The sequence below is a fragment of the Tinamus guttatus genome, unplaced genomic scaffold (assembly GCF_059628265.1).
Source record: "Tinamus guttatus ecotype Peru unplaced genomic scaffold, ASM5962826v1 Tinamus_guttatus_pri_ptg000599l, whole genome shotgun sequence".
Classification (NCBI taxonomy): Eukaryota; Metazoa; Chordata; class Aves; order Tinamiformes; family Tinamidae; genus Tinamus; species Tinamus guttatus.
The window spans coordinates 2,837,948-2,859,495 of NW_028289133.1; positions in this window are offsets into that span (position 1 = coordinate 2,837,948).

The following is a 21,548-nucleotide window of genomic DNA, read 5'->3' on the forward strand; positions in this document are numbered from 1 at the left end:
ATTTTCATTGATGGTAGTAGATCCCTTATCTTTCACAGCAAAAACATGCCTGCCTTCCCCTTGGAATGAACAAATCACAGTTTTTAATCACAGTTCTGCATGACAAAAATGATTTTTTTTATCGCAGTGTTGAAAGAGCTTTCTAAATGTAGTGGTATTGCACATCAAATAAGAAGATTGTACCAAAGCATGCTGAAAATTTAAAATCACTGTGGTGTGCCCTGAGTCTGTTTATTTCAACTTTCAACTTGAATTGAACTTTTCTGTTTCACTAAGCTTCTGTGCACAAGGCTTTCTACTGCAATTTCAGAGAGCTGCAACCCGTTAGGGATTATTTTTAAAGCTGGCTGAGTTTGCCAGGTACTGAACCTGTTCTATATTCAAGTTATCTCTTGAAAATTGTCTGCATGGTGTGTTTTACTAGCTTGAATGCAGCATCAATATGGGTCATTAAAAAAATACTGACAGTTCACGTTTAAGTGTATAAAAGCTAGGTGACTAAAAGGAAACTGTGGACATGAGTAAGGTGTCTGTATTAGAAGCAGAGTGTCTCCAAAATTCGCAAATTTGCAGGCTGAACCAGATACGTGAGGTTTTGGGGGTATGGGTCCTTTATTTATTTATTGTTATTTTTAGGTATTTTGGAGGAAACCGAAAAACCTATGCAATGCAAAGTTGTGGAAAAACTTATTCATGGAAAACTTCTTTCTAGACCCACAAGTTGGTGACAGCTTAGACATTAATGTTTTAGTCCAAAATCCGTTCTCAAAGACATGTTTTACAGAGCGTTTTCTCAAGTTTCTTTTTAATATTATTTAGTAAAGAAACAGTACGCAAGGAAATGGAGAGTTTAGTTTGTGTCGCGGCAGCTGGATGTGCCACTGCTCCTCACAGCTGGCTCGTAATGTGCAGAAACGGGGGTTTGAACAAGCTTTACGTGTGTCTCTGCTCCGTTTGCACTGGATTGCTGATAATCAAGGCAGCAAAGTGCAGAGGGGTCATCTCTAGCAATTTTAAATGAACTAGATGCATCTCCTTGGGGAGCCAGCTCAAATCTGATGCCCCACTGTAAGTCCACTTCAGTCCTCAGGGCAGAATTCCTGCTGACGGGCTGCACAAGGGCAAACACTGTCCCTGAGAAAACCTGTAAAACATGAACAAAAAGCATCGTAACTGTGATAATTAAATAACCAAGAAACCCCTGTTGTGTGCATCTCATTGACGTAAGCAATTCTGTGACGAAATGCTGGTTTTCCCCCCAACGATGTAGCCACTAAATATGGAAAAGCCACTCGAAGCACACTTTGTGATGGAAGCAAACTCCACAAATCTCTGCAACTCACTGTCAGAGACGTGGGAAATGCCACTGGATGGGGATAGGGGGGAAAGGGAAGGCGGAATAATGCAGGAATATTAACCCAGCTTCGAAACGCATCATTAAAGTCTTGCAGCCTGACCCGCACGCAGGCGTTCAGAGTTGTCCGAGGTCTGACACTTTAGGAGCTGTTACATAATGCACAATTATAAAATCATGCTCCAGCCTCTTTAAAATACCTGCCTCATTACAACCGGGTAATTATGCCGCGCTTAATGGAGCCGGGCAAGGCAGTTGCACGCACCCAAGAATATTACTTTCCCTGACATTGGCAGCTTAAAATACTGTGTCTCCCGGCCCGCGGGAAGGCTTAATCCCTCCAAAGCTCCCCATCGGCGGCATCTTCACCCCAGTTCCCGTGCCCGCTCCGGCTCTCGGGTTACAGGGGTTGTCCTTTCCTGCCGGACGGCCGCGGGCTCCGGGCCACCGCCGCTCCCCATATTAGTGCAGAGCGCGCTCCGCCGTGACGCACTCGCCCTCTCTCCCTGCTGGGGGCCGAGCACCTCGTCCTCGCCGCTTCCCAGGCGGGATTGGAGCCTCCGGCGCTGAGCTATGCGCTGCGCTGCCCGTGCCGCCGGACGGGCTGCCGGCAGCGCCTGCAGCAAGAGGGTCTGGAAAGCGCTGCAAGTATCCTAAGAATTTCTCTTTATCTCTTTTTATTTATTTTGCAACGGAGCTGCCCATCGGGAGGTCTCGTCTCCCTCCGTGCGTGCACGGAACCCCGGTTCACCGGGGCTGCGGATCGACGGGGCAATAACCGCGGCTATCGCTGTGGCGCGCGGCGAAGTTCACCAGCGCGGCTGTGGGTTCGCTGGAGGTTTGAGAGCTCTTTTATCCCCCGCACTGGCCGAAGAGAGGGTTCAAATTCTGCTCTGGGCTCTGTCGGCGTAAATCCCGATCAGCTCGTTTGACTTCGATGGGGCTAATCCATATTTACACAGAAGTTTCCCTAAGGACTTCCCGTTTTTCGCTCGAGGTGACAGTTATTGTGCCAACGTCAAAATACATCTGATCTAGCCGGATTCCCTGTCTTGAGCCATTAATTATTCTCTGGCAAAAGTTTCTGAGAAAGATCTGTTGTATTTGACCACCTCCCCCCCATAAAAACAATATACAAATTCTGTTGCTAATTTTAGAAAGTAATAGGGATTCTTTTTTTCCTCCTCTTGAAACTAAACCTAATCTGAAAGATAATGTATTAAGATTTAAATATAGCATGCGATTTTATACTGCAGATGAATATTTTCTCTCATTCTTAACGTGTTTAGATTTTTTTTCAGTCTTCTGCAGACAGCTGTTAGATAAAGAGAGAAAAGTAAATAGTTGTTATGAGACCATATTGCAAAGCTAAAAAAAAAAATGAATCATCACATCAGCATGGGAGAAAGAAGCCAAAATAAATCTTCTCTTCCTGTATTTTTTGCCCGTGTCCCATCCTTTCTTGATACCTCTGTAGTAGTACTTGAGCTAAGGAAGTACTTGAGTTCATGGATGTAATATCCTAGGGTCCAGAACAAAGTTTCTGTAGGTCCATGGTGCTCTTGTTATTGCTGGTTTGGTGAGCTTTAAGCTAAGACTTTGAACTCTTCACAGAAAGATGAAATTTGCTCCTAACATGCACTTTTAAGAGTCTGATCTGTAAAAAAATGTCCTATTTATTAAAAGAACTTTTCAGTTTTCTCTGTGTTTTACCCATTTTGTTAAATCTGGGAAGTGCTGGGTTGATAGATCTTGTTCCATGTGTTATGACTGAGCCGAATAGTCACGATCCTGCCAGGATCTCTAATTTCCAGCTATTTCCCACGGGAGGCCAGAAACCCCAGGAACAACTCATTGACTTGCATGGTGCCTCTTCTGGAGGGCATGGAGAATGGCCACGTGACCCCCAAATTTAGAAAAGAAAGAAAAGGAAAAAATCTGATGATTCTGGACTCCTGGGAGCACAGCAAGTGGGTAAATAGGAGGTTATGGTCTGAAAACATTGAAACTTTCTGGGCTGTGGTTTTCTTTTATTAATTAGCTAAAGTGATGCTCAGAACCTGAAACCAAAGCTTTTAGGCACATCTCTGGTGCCTAATTCTGCTCACTAGCTCCTAATAGGGTGAATCAGGAGACTGTTTACTGAAGTGGGTGACGCAGCGTCAATGTAAGAGCAGCAACAGGGAGAAGGAGGCCGCGTTTATGAGCATAAAAGTTCCCCGATAGTTCAGCTCCAACAGTGAAAATTCCTGAATACCCATAAAGCAAAGAGTTTGAATGTAGCTGAAATAAGTTTTCTGGAACACCTCCAGAACTATTTTAAGGGCCTGATCCAGTGCCTGGAGATACCAAAGGTAAAGTTCCTGTTGTTGACTTCTTTGGATCAGGCATTGCATTTCCAAAATATTATTTATCCTCTTAGAATATTCTAAAGGTTTCTTTTAGATATTTTTGGATAACTATTATATCAAATATAGTGTCTTTTGTATCCCTTTAATGCTTGGATTGGTTAGCATAAGAAGGAAATAATGCCCAGCAAATTCTAATTTGCTGTGCGTTTAGTGATTTGTTGGAAAAGCCTTAGAAAATCCTTTGTGTGTGTGTGTGTAGTTTCCTAGGGATGCTCAGTTTTACCGCTGCTCTTATAGGTCTGTCCTATTCAGTAACTTTTAAACCTACTGGGCAATTGGTACAAAGGCTCTTGACTCAGAGATACTTGGTTTCTGCAAGATTCTCCTCTACAAAGAGGTTCCTGGTTAGAGAGTAGGAAGAATCAAAGGATAAGAAAGTGACTCCAGTGTGCTCCAGCCAAACTGCAGCCCAGCGCATATCCACAAGATACCAGTCTACTTTGGCAAAGTAATTTTTATAGGTCTTGTTTTGCATTGTATATTTACAATGTACAATTTACATTGTATGATATTATATTGTTTTGTATAATATAGTATGGTATTGCTTTTATTTTATTTTATTTTAGTTTAGTTTAGTTTGGTTTAGCATTTTGTTGCCAGGCCAGTGACTTCCTGACCTATATTAACCGCGCTGGTGGGTTCTGGTAACGCTGGATGTAGGTGACATAAAGCTAGCTACATGGTTATAAAGGGAACATGGGAAATGAAGCCCAGGGTTTTCAGACCCAGGGATTATCTCATTTTCAATTTCATCCAAAAGGACTCTGTTGTAAAGATTTAGTGCCTGATCCATGCCTGCTGAAGTGCAAAGATTTTCCTGGACTTCAAAAGGCTCTGGACAGGGTTGCTGTGCTGCAGACCTGATGTTATGAGGTCAGGCTTGAGTGTTTAAAGGGTAGAAGCTCCTCACTGTTCCTCACTCTTCCTCGCCTGCCTTGGAGCAGCACCGTGCCCCATGTTCCCATCAGACGGGGTGGGACGTGACCAGGAAAGCAGAGGGGTCAGCAAGGATCATTCCTCCTTCAGGCTCTGATGCGGGAGCTCTACTTCTCCAGCCTTACTGATGGCCACCACCACCATCGCCCTCCTCCATAACCTTGGCCCTCCCTCTTCTCTCCTTATGTATAAATATAAAATCAGGCATAAAGCAGGGTTTTTGCAAACGTGGTCAGTGCATGTTAACAGCCTGTGGAAGGGAGAGGCCTGCTGCCAGCACAGCCCTGGGATCAGGGGAGCACAGAGGTGGCCCAGAGCCACCTTCAGCCCTCTCCTCCTGCCTCTGGGGCCTTACTCTAGTTGTGTAAGTCAAACACAGCCTCTGAGTGACAACCTTCTCTCCCTATGCACTGCACTGTGTGTTTATGGTGAGGAGCACCTTGTGAGGTGGCTGACATAGAGCAGGTAGTCAGGATAGATTCATCCCTTTTTACCAGAAATGCCTGAATGCTGCCAAACCAGGGCCTTCAAAACTCAAACCATGACAGCGCAGGGCTGGGAAACAGCATCCTGTGCGTCAGGTTTACAGCAGATCTAATGCAGAGGTGCGTAATGATCTGGGCCTGGTGCCCTGTGCTGTCCTCACAGGTCATCTCCAGCAGAAAAGGAGCATGAGTGTTGTGTCCTGGCAGGGCAGGATGCATCCTTGCCTGTGACATCTTCAGCCCATGATGCCCTCAGCTCACCATGGTCTTGGCTTGCAGTGCCTTTGGCCTAAGATACTCTCGGCCCTCAATGATGTTGGTCCATGATGTCCTTGGGCCTTGATGCTCTTGGCTCATGATGCCCTCAGGCCACAGTGCCCCAGCCCCCCGTGACCTTGCCCTGTGATGCCCTCAGCAGCAAAGCTTTCAGCCCTTGATGCCCTCAGTCTGCCTTGGCCTTCTTTGGCAGCACTCAGTGGCTGTAAAACTGCTGCAGACCAGCCACATCATCCCAGTAGTTTGCTGGTTTATTTCCCAGTGTGGAAATTGTGCCAGTTACACTGCCTTTGTGTCAAAAAAAAGAAAGGAGCAGTCCGGGAGCAATGTTGTCTTAACTTTTCTGAGTTCATCACATTGCTCCTCATTAAGCTGAATCCCTGCTCAGTAAGGAAAAAAATCTGGGCAGCAATATGCGACTATCAGAAAGTTTGGTGCCTCCATTCAAATACATATTTGAGCCTTTGATACTGCTTTGACCTAGAAACCATGCTGAGAAGTGCATAAGGGCACGTAGGCTTCTAGTAGAGGTCACACAGTGTTTCTCATGACAGACATTTCTGGTTCTTCAGATCCTGCATAAAACCCAGAGGGATGCTGTTGCGGAAAAACACATCATGAAATGGTAAAAACAGAATTGTCATTAGATCCCGTACCAAAGATCCTGACTTGGGTCCCACTTGCAGTTAAGAAATGAGTAATACGTTACTGAAGACTCAGTGAGGTAGATTTCTGTAGTAGTACAAACATGTATGCTGAACCTTGGTTATACATGCTGTCATATTATATCAGCCTACCAATGGCACAATTCTCTTGCAAGAGGATTTTCTCTTCTCATTTCAGTAACCAACATTTTATCTTGAAGTGCAGAGCACCATCAGTTCCTATTCATTTAAATTGTGGGAGCTCGACTTGCTTGGTAGTTTTCAGGACCATTTTACCCAAAACAAGACTCAGAATGGGATACTTCCCACACTGAGGTCCTTCCTTATGTTGGTTTTAACTTTCTTCTGCAAGCTAGTTTGAAAGCTAGTTTTATGTTCATAGCTAGTTTTTCATATGTTTGATTTTTTCTTCATACATTATTTCTTTCAGGAGGTTTCTATAATGTTAACAAATGTAAAAGTTGTTCTGATTAGCATGGGAGATTATTGCTTATAGCAACTACACCGTGTATTAGGCTACCCATTAGTCTTGCTGTTAGAGCGCTCTGCAGAATTCAATAAGTGACATTATTTACACAGTTGCCTTTATGAGCTCAGAAAACTTTGCAAAATGTATTATAACCTAGGCAATAGCTTTGCTAAAAAGCAAGTTAGCTTCATTGATTGCTGTTCCTCACTTTGGTTACTGAACTGCACTCTAAAAATAAATTCAAAAACATAATTGAGATCAATCGCTAATTGATTTTAATTTGTCGTGTCCAGTTAAAAGCAGAACCGATGCTTTCTGGAATGTTACTAATGTTCAGGAGCGTTATAGAGCTGTGTATAGGAGAATACATCAATAGAAGAACCTAAGATCTCTTAATTTGGGCTTCATACCGAGTTTTAGGCACTTAAATGTCAGACTAAAGTTCGAGTGTTCATCAAAGTCCTATGAGGATCTTCACTGTCAATGAAATTCCTATTAAAAGCTCTCCTGTGAGACTCTGCTGCCTGTAAAGCTGGTTCCTTGTATCAGAAGTTGCAGGCATCTACCAACTGCTGAAGAATAGGCCTCCATGAGATATTTGGATGGTGGTCAGCTAGAGAGAGTCTCAAATATTGAAATAATGGTGGAGCTGCCGTGAGAGGTGTGCTGATCATGGAACGAGAGTGCAGCTGAGCCACTTCACAGCGCCTTTAACTTTGGCTCTGTCTGGGACAGCATCCCTGAGGGCAGGGATGGCCTTTGCAGCGCAGCTATGTCCCTTTGCCTGGCGAGCGGGGGGCTCGGGTTGCAGTTCCCGCTCGGTGCTCATCCTCGCGCTAGCGATGCTCCTGCGAACGCTTCGCTCTGCCATTGCGGCCTCCCTGCCCCGTCTCTCCGAAACGCCGTCCCGCTCCCTCCGTGGGGTTGCGCTCCCCCGCGTGTTGTACAGCACCACCAACCGCACGCGCCCTGGGGCGAGAGGAGGGAGGACGCGGCCCAAACAGAGGGCAGTCTATTTATAGGGTGACTATCTCCCACTCCCTGGCAGGCCGGGTGCTGGCGAGGTGGTGTCATGTCGCGGGCGACACTGGTCTGTGTGTAATTCAGCCCTTTGCTCAGCCCTGGAGCAGAAAAGAAGTGGAGATCTGAGCTATCCGACTGAGGGCAGGAAGGCAGGGACCGCTTGCCCCTCTAGGTTTTCAGTAATGTTTATTGTTTGCTGTTGCATCTGCTTATTTTTAACTGTCTAGCTTTCTTGTCCATCCCATCCCACTTTATAACGAAGCTGCATGAATATTATGTTATAGTGCTGAAGCCCAAATATGAGAAGCCCAAATACAAAATTTTGGTTTATGTCTTTCAGCCTGTTTGGCAGTAGGGTGAAAAAGACAGGCTATAAGATTTAGGCTCAATCCCACGATTCAGGGATGATGAAACCATAAAGTGAAACTGTGATTGTCTAATCTGTCTCCAGAAGAGCTGAGAATTCCCAAGAATTCTCTATTGTTGAGCTAGATCAAATACCATTCGGAAAACATGAACTGCAGGTGGTGGATTATCCATTAGTCAGTCTTTGGTAAATCATGGTTAAATTATTTTGTGTATGGTATGGACATTATACCTAGTTTCTATTTCTTTGCTTCCAGTTCTGGCCACTGGATTTCTTCTGTCTTTGCCTGACAGATTGCAAAGCCCTCCTTGATACCTGTAGCGTGGTTAGAGCTTTTTGTCTAAAGAAAGAGCCCGAGTGGTTATTCTATTCTGTACTTCGTGTTTGGTATGGCTGAGGACTCTGCATTGTTTTCTTATGAGCCTTTTTTTTCCAGTCCCTTAACCATCCTTGTGTCTCTTCCCTAAACCATTCGAATTTATCAACACAACCCTTGAGTTGTGGGCATCTGAAGTGGACACTATACTCAAGCACCATCCCCATCAAATTATAGCACTTTCCTCTAAGCCTTGACTGCCTGATCCCTGCATTAGTTATTCCATTACTTTACCCAGAAAACAGACAGGGTGACAGGCCCTCAAATCTTCCTGTTCATCCTTTTCAGCTACTGCCACATTTGTACTTTTCTCCTGGTGCTTTGCAACCTTTTTTCCTGTGTCACTATACATAGGAAAGCAACACTAAGTCTCAGGATACATCTTGGCCCCATCTTTGCTAACTCTGGGGGTAACTACCCTGACTTGTTGATGTAAAAAGTCTGGCTATGGAAGCTGCTGTATGTTGTTCTTCTTTATCACTTTTAAAATGAAAAGAATGTCATTCTCAGTATGATATTGCTCCATTGCGTGTTTCTTTCCTGAGTACAGAGCAGAAAAATATATTGAAAATTTCTGCCCCTTCCTTGATGTCGTGCCTGGCAGAGCTCATAGTATTCATTTCGTTTCTTACGTATTTGGAAAGTTCCTCCTTGACTTTAAAAGGCTGGAGATGCCTTAAAAAGGCTAGAGATGCCTTAAATAGGCCAGAGATGTCTATGGCCACAGATTTCTCACTGTGTCTTTTGATTTTATCATTGGAATATGAGTTGCATTTATTGTTCTGGACTTTGAGGGTTTTTTTCTTTTTTCTTTTTCTTTTTTTTTTTTTTTTTTTAGGTATTTTACATGGTTACACGCATGAAGCATTTCTTTGCACTCTGCAAGACATTTCGCTCTGTGTAAGAAATGAGACAGAAACTTTCCTGAGCCCGTCACTGCCCAGGAAAGCAACTGCACTGTCACACTGTGACAGGACCTTTCCCTTCCCACAGCCCTGAATGGCCAGCTTGGTGCTTGAAGGGCAATCCAATGGGTATTTGAAAAGAGCTGGGAATCTAAGGAAGGGAAAAGCCCCCAACATCTCAGGAAAGGTGAAATTCATTCTCTGCAGAAACCCTTAGCAGAAGAAATCTGCTTTGCATCACCCAATCTTGACCTGCTTTTGGACAAGGGGCAGACTAAAGGGAATACCACCCTATTGCCTATTAACACAGCCATCTGGTAGCTGCACTCACATCATATCATAACAGCAGCTGAAAATACCCTCTTTTCCCCCCTTCTGAAGTATGGTTACATGATGGTCCATGATGCTTCTTCTTCTGGGTTTCTAAACACATAGTTGGGACATATGAAAGTGGTACCAGGAGGGACACATTGTAGCCCCTCTTACTGTGATTTCCCAAAGCATGACTGAATCCCTATAAGTCTCTATGCTTCCATTTACCTGAAAATACCAAAATTCAACCTTTCAAACCTATTGATTCTGGGGTCCCACTGTGAGAGACCCAAGGCATTCCAGATGTGACTAAACATGAACTCTAGGCTGATGCATATTTACTTATTATGATTTTATATTTCATACTGCTGAAGGTCCTAGATGCAGAGGAGGAAAATGATTTTCAAATGAGAATATTTTCACTATCCTAAAGCATAGCTATACTTGGAATACAGACTTTAATCAGTTATTTGCTGGGAGAATATATAGCAAAACCCCAATGACTGCTGGATTGTCCTCTCATCTTTGTATCACCTATAGGTTTGCAGTACTTGGAAGAAACATGATTTTTCTGTGAAAAATTTAGGCTGTTTGTATGCACCACGTGGCAGGGACTATCCACCTTCCCTATGTGCTCTGAGAATAATAATAAATATTAATAATAATGATGGATTTGGCTGTTCCAAGCACCTTGTAGGTAGCCAGCACTGAGTGGGGATACCACTGCTGTAAAAGCAGCGGTATCTCCAGGACAGACTGTGGGAGCTGCCAAGGGCTCATATCATCAATCATCATCCCACCAAGCCCAACAGGCATTCCCTTCCCCAAGAGCTTTTGTACCTAAAAAAATGCCAAGCACTCATGTAAGTGATTGCAGTAAAGATCTGCCAGAGGAAAATGTTTTTTTTTTTCAGGTCACAACCAAAGAGGCTACTTAGCATAGTTTTACATGCTGCTAATGTGATTTTATTGCTTCTAGAACCTGACCTACTATTGCTGGGTGCTGCTTTATTATGTGCTATGGAGGCTTTTACTCATTTGGAGCTAGGCCAGGGCGCTCTTGCGTGGTCTAGGTGTACTCAGCTCTCCTCTGCACTGAGGAGACTGGAATGGCTGTGGATGGGGGAATTAGACAAGGATGGCCAGGAACCTGCCCTATCTTTGCAGCTGCTTTCATCTGCAGCTGCTGTTTCTACTGCTTGTGTGGGATGGATGGGGAGAGGATGTCTCCGTGCTCCCTTTCACAGTGCAAGGCCATCTTTTCTTTTGCCCTTCACTGCAAACTCCAGAGTGGAGTTGAAGGATGAGGAAGAGGAAGGTGGGAGAGAATCGAGAAACTGCTGTCGTGAGACAAAGAGCTTTCATTAATCCATTACCACAGGGGACCACAGAGCAGACTTCTTTTCCATTGCTAGTAGACAGGTGGCCTCCACAGCCAAACTGCCTGGTCTTGCCATCACCTGTACTCCTTAAAGTATTTAACAGTGTGTGGAATATTTAAGAATCAAAATTAGTTTTTCTGTATTTTTTTTTGTTACTAGTTGTGACTTCCTTTCACATTTTGCAACATGAAATCACTAGAACAAATGCTTCCTGATTATTGTACTTTTATTTTTTTTTGAGAGAGAGATTTAGCAGCATTTTGCATATGATACACAGTTTTATTTGTTTTTTTTTTAATAGTTAAATGCTGATCCAGGCAACAGCATCTCAACTGTGAGATGTGTTGCTCTCTGAGGTGCTTAAACACACTTTGAGAAGCCACTATTTTGACAAATGGTGACTTCTATGTGAGAAAAGTCCATAAAGACTTGTATTTTGAAAACCTGAAAAATTGCTACCGAAGCAGCAATTTTGTATTAGAAATGGGAAAGATTTTTTATTATGGAGGTAAAATCTTTGGTTGTCAATGTGATTTTGCTGTCATGTACAGTAAGCATGAGTGCACATGTAGTTTTAAGTCTAAGTAGGTGTTTGCATGAGCATAGTTACCTGCCTTTATTTTCAAAATTTATTTTGTAAGTAAGTGCAGGGTTTTGATCATGCAAATTCTGTTCTTGTCTCTTACTGCCTAAAACATTCCCTTGTCTCTCTTGGTGGGGAGAATAGATAAGTCGTATGACAGACTTAACATTAGAGCTTTGGAGTTACTCTCAATTTAGTCTGACCCAAAGAATCCTGGGCTGAGCAGAGCTGAGCTCTCTTCCAAAGCAAAGGCAGTAACGTGCTGAGCCTGGGACTGAGGGAAGTATTGCTGTGGGATAGGATAGGATGGTGTCTGCCTGCTCGAGCCTGGGAGATGGACAGTGCTCTCGGAGCGCTGTTTGCTTTGGGCACTAGGGAACATGCTGTACCCGGTCACGGGCATGTGACAACAGCTGCCAAACCGGGCTGGAAAATCCAGGGATTGGATCTCAAAGAAAAGAAAATGAGATAGCTGCTGCCTTAAGTTAATGACTTGAGAGAAACAAACAAACAAAAAGGGAGTATCTTAGGCTACATCTTCTGGGTTTATCTATTCAACATCCTTCTGTCATAGGGAACATTATTTTTATCACTTTAAAGAAATAGAACTGAGAGTAAATTGCATGCCTAAGATCCTGAAGAAACTGGGCTGCAGAGCTGAGCCTGCATCCTACTCTAGTAAACCAACTGTTAGACTATCTCTTCAAACCATACAGCAGAGAGAGCCCAAGCATTCTCCCTCCAGTCCCAAGGGCCAGACCTTCATTCCAGCTTTCATTCCAGTAGCTTTCCAGAGCAGATATCTCCACCACCAGACATTTTTTTTTCTCCCTATTCAGCTTCTTAGGAAAATATTCTTGCTTTTGCTTCTTTCCAGGTATGAACATCTTGCACCCCAAAGGCCAGCACTGGGATCAGGCTTTTAGCTAACAGAATCTAACAAAGTTAGATACACTTCATGGCTTGTATAGTTGATAATATGTAGAGGGAAGGCTATTCTGTGTGGCGATTTGGTTCTCATATAACCTGAGACAGTGTTTGGAGAAGCCTCTGTCTCTGCACAGAATCCATACCCTAGGGTAGCTGTGTTCTTTACATATGCTTTTCACTGAAATGAGATGACTCTAAAATGTGGTGTTTTGGTGAAAAAATACCCCAGAAGTTCTAGTCTTCAGAGAGGCTGAATTTTTCAGCCAAGTCTATGTTGGACTTCTTTAGTCAAAACAGACTTCTACTGCCTCACTTTTTCTCTGCATGGAAATATTCCTTCTGTAGGAATAATGGAGCATTCAAAGTGTGTGACCACGAGCAGTTTGAACCCTGAAGTTTCTTAGCACAGTAGAAATTCTAGAAATGCACACTCAGCAAAAGTGCTGAAAATAAAAGAGTTCATCCTTCATCCACAAGAGTAAAATGTCTGCAAAATATTAGAAATGAAACTAAAAAGGAAGAAAAATTAAAATCAAAAGGAAGAGAACATGTATTACTAGTTCAGCCAAAAGAACAATTGCACCTGCTAGTACCAAGAACAGCTTCGTCATTCGATGCATGGACTCCTTCCAGCTTGTCAAAACAAATACTGCAAACCCAAGGCTGTTTGTTGCATTAGCCATAAACCAGTGGGCATAGGAAGCTGAAGCTCGGTTTAGCACATAAGCCAGGCACCAGTTACCACCTATGCAAATATATTGCAGTTTAGCAAGTAGGAGAGCTGGTGAAGATGTGAAATGACATTGGTGACATACTTTGTGGCCCACCTCCTCTGAACAGAGTGTTGATGGAGCCCAAGTGCTAAGTCAAGCTTCAAGTGTTATTATTATCTACTATTTTGTTAAGAGTACTTTTAAGGCATCCATCACCTTGATATAGTTAAGACCAACCTTTATTCTAGGATTTTGCAGTGTACAGCAGCAGCTAACTTCAGATCCTAAATGACATATTTATCAGTGATCACTCTAAGAAAGAACCTGCATGCAGCTGTGAATGAATAGAAGGGAGTTCCTTATCTTATTGTGAACATGACCTGGATAGAGGCAAGATATTTTTCTCAATATGACTGAATTCCAGAGAATTCTAGGTCTGCCCATACACACCTTAACCCATGACAGAAGAGGCTACATCAGAGCAGCAGTGCAGCCAAGGCTCAAATCTTTCTATGTTGCTAAGGTCTTGCACCCTGAATGTCACATGGGAGTGAATTGGCAGTCAGATGTGTGCATATTCCCTGTGTAATGTGCTTGAGTGGTCTGATTTGTTCAGAAGGCTGATAGCCTCACATTGCAGTTCACTACATTCTTGGCAAAACAATTTCAAAAGTTAGCCCCAGGTTGAGTATGCTGCAATAATACAACCTTGAAATGACAGAGACCTGAATTACTTTGATGAAAACTCCATTTTATAAAGATATTTACAATCTTCTTGATACTTGAAGCAAAAGAAAGGCATTCCTATGCAAATAATCCTCCAGGCTGCAAGTGACACAAAAGACAAATGTGGAAAGGGATAACGTGAGGAATAAGGAAGCCCACAATTTTCTTGTTAGAAGTATTCTAATGTATTTCTTGATAGGCATCACTCTGATTTAGCTTTTCGAGGTAAAATCATCTGGTTCCTGTCTATTTTGAGAAATGGATGATCAGAGAGACAAGGGCTGCACCTTTTGGCAAATGGTTGCAAGATAGTTTGTTATTGGTTTCCATGATGAAACCATGTAAACAAGACCTGTATGACTTTGCAACCCAGATTTTACTCAGGGTATTGACCTACTACCTGCAGCAGAGCTATCAACAAGATAAAGGAATGCAGAGAGGAAAGTCAAGGGGGAAAGAGCAGTTGAATCAACTAACCTACGGGAGCCCTCTGGAAAGAGATGCAATTGCTCCTGTCTGCATTGCCTTTTGATGATGACCTTGAGGCTTCCCCAAAGACAACACCTGCAGGATATTCAGATGGTTAATCCTGAACCCAGAGTCAGCTACAGCAAATGTGGCCTTTAGAAAAACAGCCTTGTTAGTGTTCGTGGGTTAATTTATCAGAACTCCGTCTATAGGCTGCAGGTGATGTGCTCACAGAGGCAGAAGATGAAGAGAGACAGAGCACAGGGTGACATGACATCTCTTCGGAGACTGCTGTTTTAGATGTGCATCAACCAATCCACAAAAACCAATGCTATCAACTCCAGTTAGGCCTCCCAGTTGCCTAAATTGTATCCTCTCCTCCCAGATTTCAAAGCTGACAGTGTTATTTTGTCTGTTGACTGCTGATCTAAAAGCTGCCTCTAGAACCAGAGCTTGACGGATGGGAAAACTAGCTTGCCCACTCAGTGGGAAGAGGGCCTCCAGTTGTGGGAATAATTGTTACATTCCATGATAGCGTAAGGAGTGAGGCAACCCTGCCTGTGAGGACTTCCACAGAAATGGCATTTTTTATAAAATGTCTGAAATACCTCTTACAGGCACCCCATTAAACACTCCTCTCAGCCTGGCCACAGCCACGTCTGAAGTCCTCTGAACTTCTTGTCCCCCAGGCAGATGCCACGGTTGAGTTCTGCTATTCAGTACTATGGCTACTCATAATTTTAGTACATCAGGTCATCACTTGGTGCAATGAAGACAGCCCAGGTGCCTATCTAAAGTTTTGCACATGAGGAGCATCTTGCTGGCCGTGGTAAGGGTTGCACAGACTCTCCCAAAGGCAATGCCTCCTGCACTCCTTGTGGCACCGTGTGTGTTGGCAGACTTCTCTGCTTAGCGGGGATAGAATTTGGACCACAGCTGGTAGCCAGGCAGGCCACCAAGCGCATCAGCCATTTCTCATTTTCTGATGCATAGCAGCTGAACTTTTTTTCTTTTTTCTTTTCTTTTCTTTATAAAACATGTTGAATTTGCCATGCAGGAAAATGTCCCCTTATTCTCATGCTTGTTTGTGTCCACTTGTAGCAAAGGCACAGCAGTTTGGGAGCTGTTTTCCCTTCTGGCTTAAAGCTTGCTTTCGGCACAGGGTAGCACATGCATGCACAACACGTCTTGTTAAGATACCGAGATCCTGTTTCTAGGTGCAGATCTACAGTGTGATCCATGTAGTCAGGGAAATAAAGCTAAAAGTGCATGTAAATTCAGAGCTGCTGTTGCGGGTCTCGGGTGCCATATGCTGTTCTCTGGGAGAGTAGGATTTCAGCCCAACAATTAAACTCCTTGGGGAGTCTTCTCTGCTGCCCTTGTCAGAGACTTTATGTGAAGTTCCTACCCCTGAACTCAAATGAGGACTGAACGCAGCCAGAAAGAACTGAACGGTTTTTCACAATATAGTTATTCTGATCACTTTAAGGGATTGATTCACATCAGTGTTTGGCTTCCTACTCTAGCTTACAGACAAGTGATTCAACCTTTGCCATTTCAAGGAGGAAAAGAATAAGATGAGAGCCACAATATTAATCTCTGTGTAGCAACAGCATGTTATTTTACAATGAGAAGAATGAAGCTCATGTTGCTGGATGAGAAGCAAAACTAATTCTGCTTTGTTTCCTGTGGCTTTAGGTCCTGTACCTCTAACTTGGCCTTCCAAGTCCATACATTCTTCCTAGTTATTTGTGGACTAAATGGCAATGTGTGCAATGGCTGGCTTATTGCTCTATGTCATATTGAACTTGCTGATTGCCAGAATAGATAAAGGATTGGAGCTACTTCTCCCACACTGGAGCACTAACTAAGTTTGATTTACTTTACTAGGTCTTCAATTCTATAGAATGAGTAGGCGTTTAGCATATCTGAGGTGTCTACTTCCCTCTCAGTATGACTGAAATTTGCCAATGGATTCAAAAGTTATTAGAGGGGATTAAAAGACAGACAGCATGATCAGATAAGGTTGTTTCCTCAGAGGGGAAAAAAAATAAGCTAAAGGGGGGAAGAAAAGAATACTGAAAGGACTCCTGCTATGCCCCCAGTACAACCTGACATTTTCTGCCTTCACAGTAATTAATACTGAATTAGTTAATACTGTAAATACTATATTCTTTACAAACAGGTGATGTAGCACATTCCAAAATGGAGCTCTCCTTTGCTCTATTTATTTACATCAAACTTAGAATATTGAATGTGGTGTCATTGATGTGGCATCAATCATCTCTGTCTCAGCAGCTGCAGCCTGTCATGTTGCAAGAGAGATGGGTCGAGGCTACCCGCGTTTCATCAGCCCCTTGCCTGAAGCAGGATTTAGCTGTCGGAAGAGAGGCCTTGTGGACTAATCACTACTCATAAAGGTGCTGTAAGACAAGCCACAGGGCTGGCCATGCTGCAGCCGGGGCAGCTGAGTGGCAGTTTGCTGCCTCTGCTTGGTTCTAGGTGCGAGCACGGAAAAGTTTTCAGTTGAGTAAGGATATAAGGCTATGCTGATCACAGCCTCTAAATGTATTAGATTGGCACCTTTCACAGTGGGCAATATTTTGCTGGTTAGAAGCTGTCAATCAAATTTGTAGATCAAGATTTCTAGGCTGGGGAAGCCTGGGAAGTCCAGTTGTGCTGGGTTTCCAGGTAAGAGATAGCTGCTGCGTGTAGAGCAGAGCTGATGGCCCTTTGATCCCTGTATACCTCTCAGAGCAAACACTATTAGTCACATCCCCCCATTCCAGAAGCAGTGTTAGGAAGGGGCTGGAATTAATGGAGTCTTTCATCTGTGAGAAGGGTGCAGGGATTAAAGCCAGCCACAGCCGCAAGAAGCAAAATAGTTAAGAGTCTGTGAAGATATTGAGACGTGGAATTTGATTTCAGGCTAAATAAAGGCATGTTCAGGGAGGTGGATTTTGAAATGTGAAGGAAAGCTACAAGATTGGCATTTGGGGTTCTGGGTTTTCTTGGCATTTCCAGCCCAATTTCCTGGGTTCCTGTTTATAGTGCAGAGCTGGTACAAATTTTCAATCAGACACACAAATCCAGAAATAAAAAGAATAGCTGGTCATCAACCTGCCACCCACACACACAGATAGAGCGAGCCAGCTGGGCTGGAGCCCTCCTCCCTGCCTTGCTGCTTCTCTGACGTCCGAGTCACCTAAGCTGTCATGACACATATGAGCTCCTGCAGAAGGTTGCTGAGGCCCACGAGGCAGCTCCTTGAGAGCAGGATGGGGAATGGGCTCTGAATGATTGCCTGAAGAGACGGACTTCATCCCCAGCCACCTTAACATAGGGGGCTGGTAGCTTGTGCGTGCCTTCAGGGAAGAGAAAAGAGATGTATGGATCAAATTCCATGCTTTGTACTCCGTTTGGAGGAATTTAGATGGGCTGGTAGGCACTGTGGCTGTTTGGGGTGACAGGTTCCAGAGGAAATTCATACCTGTCAAAGAAAAGGCTTCATTGGGTGCCCACCTGGGCTTACAAACCTTCTTACCAGCCAACAGGGCAGCTGTCCACTTGCAATTCTTCCTTGGGGAGGCAATGGACATGCCGATGGGCAAAGCTGAGCTGGGGTCCATTCCTTTTGCTTGTGGAAGAGCCATGCAACTTCAGATTGTCACAGCTTTCCTTTAGTCCGTTATGCATTTGTCCATTGTCAGATGGAGAAGTAATTTCACGTGGGACCCCCGGGTGCTACTGTTAAAGAAATGAAAAAAGCAACAGGAATTTCTAGGGCTGGGCTTCATTTTGGAGTCTCCAGAAGTTTGTGCAGAGTTGAAAATCCTTCCCTACCCTTCCCCCTCAGCTGGACACTTAATATTTTGCAAGAACATTTGGTACCATGTCTAGTCTTCAGGATTAGTAATTTGCTTTGTTGTGTGTTAATCTAAAGCCCCTGACTATGCAGCAAAAATTCAGCCAAGTTCTTTCTTGGAAAAATCTGGGAGGAGGGAATTAATCTGGTGCGCAGAATGAAGCACTGTGTGCAAAATGGTCGTCATCTGTGCTCTGTGAGCCCAGGGCCTGGAAGGGACCATCCACAGTCACCACAACTGCATCAGGTCCCCCAGATGTGCAACCGGGAGGAAACCCCAATATTCCTCACTGCAACCATGAGAAAGATCTGAAAATGGTTTAGTGCCAGAAAAAAAGTTTCCCTGCTGCAGTTTTTGTCATTTTCTTTCCTCCCAGAGATCACCAAGGTGCTACATTTTGCTCACCAAGCAAGGCTGATTATAGCGTATGCCCCTGCTTTTGTTGAGGTTGGCTTGCAGGAGATATAAATGCCCACCCTGCTCTCAGGGGGTGGATCACAACCCATGCCTAAACATTGCAAGATGAACTTTACGTGCTTTGATTGCAGGAGACTTTATATTCTGTATGCCTTTCTACCAAATGCTTCCCTCCACCCTGCACTCCATCAAAACCTGCCCAGACTTATTGTTTTCTTTCCTGCAAAAATGTGGTGGTAGTTTCTTTTTCTTTTTTTTTTTTTTTTCTAGGCTTCTAGAGATACAGACTCATCTAACCTAACTCAAAAGACGCTTACTTATTCCTGTTTGGCTTGCGTCTCATTTTGCAATTGCTATTATTTCATCCCTCTGGGGCTTCCACTAAGGCTACTCTGATGATTGATGCTGCAGGACCAGATGCATAAATATTAAGGAAGGTGAAAGGAGTCAGACTTACTGTTTCTCTGTGGAGAGTAGTGATGGGGATGCAGTTCTGAGAGCTGACCAACACAGTTGCAGTCTGTCCTCCGGATTTAAAAGCCCTGGAATCTACAGGTTAAGTTAAAGTTTCATCTAGAACTGAATTACATATTGCACAGGTCAGGCAGAGAAATGAAGGTGCTGCTGGTACTGGTGATTTTCACTAGACCAATAATGCACTTGCTGAGGATCCTGAAGTGCACTGGTCTCTTAACGCATGCTCTGCCTTGTCTAATTTCTTTTGCTTGTGGAGTGAGACAAATCTCTGGCCAGATGATCTTATTTATTTGCATAGTTTCCTGAATCTTGACATGCAAAATCTGCTGCAAACCTAGGTCCCTGTGCATGGCCCTAGAAATGATTATGCTAACTGTCAATCTTAGGATGTTATCCTTGCAGTTCAGTGTTGCTAGTCATCTCTCTTTGTGACCACCTTAATAAATCACTGTGTGATCGCCTTGAATTGCCAGAGGTTTGGTATTATCAGAAAGCCTGATGACAATATGCAGATACTGGAAGAACAGAAAGTCTTGCTTAGTGCTGAGTTAGCTGTCTCTTCTCTAATGCTGTTTCCAGTTCAACGGATGTCTTGATAATAGTGTTTGGTCTGAAGGCCACAGACTTATTGATGGTCACAGATCAAAATACCATCACTTCTAATAAATTATGCTGCCCTATTTCTTTTAAGAGGTGCACCAAGGACCAATGTACATAAAAGCAAAGGGAAAATCTGAACAGTCTCAGCAATGAGTCGTAGTGCTGCTGCCTAGAGTGAAAGTGAGCTCAACTGAAGCCACAAGTGAAATTTGGGGAATGCAAATTTGAGGCTGGCAGCGTTTCCTTATTGTGTGCCCTGTAGCACAGAGAGGTGGGTGTTGTTGTTAGAGGATGCCAAATTCATGCTTTTCTTGATGACAGCTGCTTCTGCACTCCTCTTTGCCCATTCATTCCACCTCAGATCAGATACAGTTTTGGAAATTTGAGCATAGATATATCAGAACTGTGATAAATGACACTGAATATTCTTTTCATAGCTCAGACTTGCAGCTAATAGTAACCAAAGATTTCCGATGGACTAAATTCAGTTTAATGTTCACAGTTTCCAAGACATCATTTCCCTGTTAATACCTATGAGGACAAGTGCTACTAGTGTGATCACGCTAAGATCTGGATTTCTCTACACCAATACCAACTGAGTAAATTAACTTTTTAGAGTCAGGGGTTGTGCATGAACCCTGATCCTTGTCTTGCTAGAACTGATCTCTCCAGACCTGTATGGGGTATATTGGTGATGGATGCTCCTCCAGGGATCCCGCATTGTCACTGCTCACGGTCTCTGGGGAAGTGGAGGTTCCTCAGTCTAGCATTGCCCATAAACATTTGCTTTCACATCCCCAAATCCTGAAAAATACATTCCTCCCTTTAAATCCCGTAATCACAGAGTATTGAATTTTCTATAGTAGAAAACAGGCTGGAAGACCTTTTGTTTAAGACCATGCAAAGCTATCAGAAATTCCAGAATCACTCTCTCTTCTCCATTTCCTACAGCAGAACCCTAAAAGCAGCTATATGCACAGTTCTGATGTTTCTTTAAGATGAAAACTTTTACTACATGTATAACCTATGAGCATCTATTAAAACACAGATTGTGAAGTGGAGCAGATTGTGTGGTACTGCCCATCTGCACATCGGATGCCCATGCTTACTTTTTAATAAGAGCAAGGAGCTGGATGTAATGTCATGCAGTCATAATTCTTGGCAGTTGCTACAGTTCATATGTTTATTGGAAGCTGAAGATTTGGAGCATTTATTAGATCCCTTTATGCTTCCTGCATTAATGCTTGGGATTTTTTTTTTTTTTTTCAGCTGAGCTCTCAGGCTGCTGTTTGGTAGGAAAAAGGTCATGAATCCAGAGCACTTTTACATGGAAAAGGAGCGTTTTGTGTGCCAAGTGGCACAAAAAATAAATAAATAAAAGGAGAATAAGTCCAGAAATGCCTTCCTGGCAATGCATATTTGTAAATTTAGAAGTCAGGGTGAGTTTTTATGACAGCCCAACACAGCTCAGGGTGAGTTTTTAAGACAGCCCTCTCCCAAAAGAGGGACAGAGCTCTGCAAGGTTATCAAACAGAACTGCTGCCTTTGAGAGGATGGACTCTCCCTTAGTGAGAAGAGGGCTGCAGCAGACTGAACCGGGGGTTAAGGCAGCACTTTCTTTTAGTTTTGGATCTGTGTTGGACTGGAGTCATGGCCTTGGGGCCTCTAGGGTCTTAGCTTGCAACAGATGGGATTATACAGTACCTGGAGCCAAGGGACAGTTTCTAGATGATTTACTTAGAAAGCCGCTTGGTGCCTTAGTAGCATGATCACCTTAGGAGAAGGCTGCAGGAGAGCTGCAATCTCT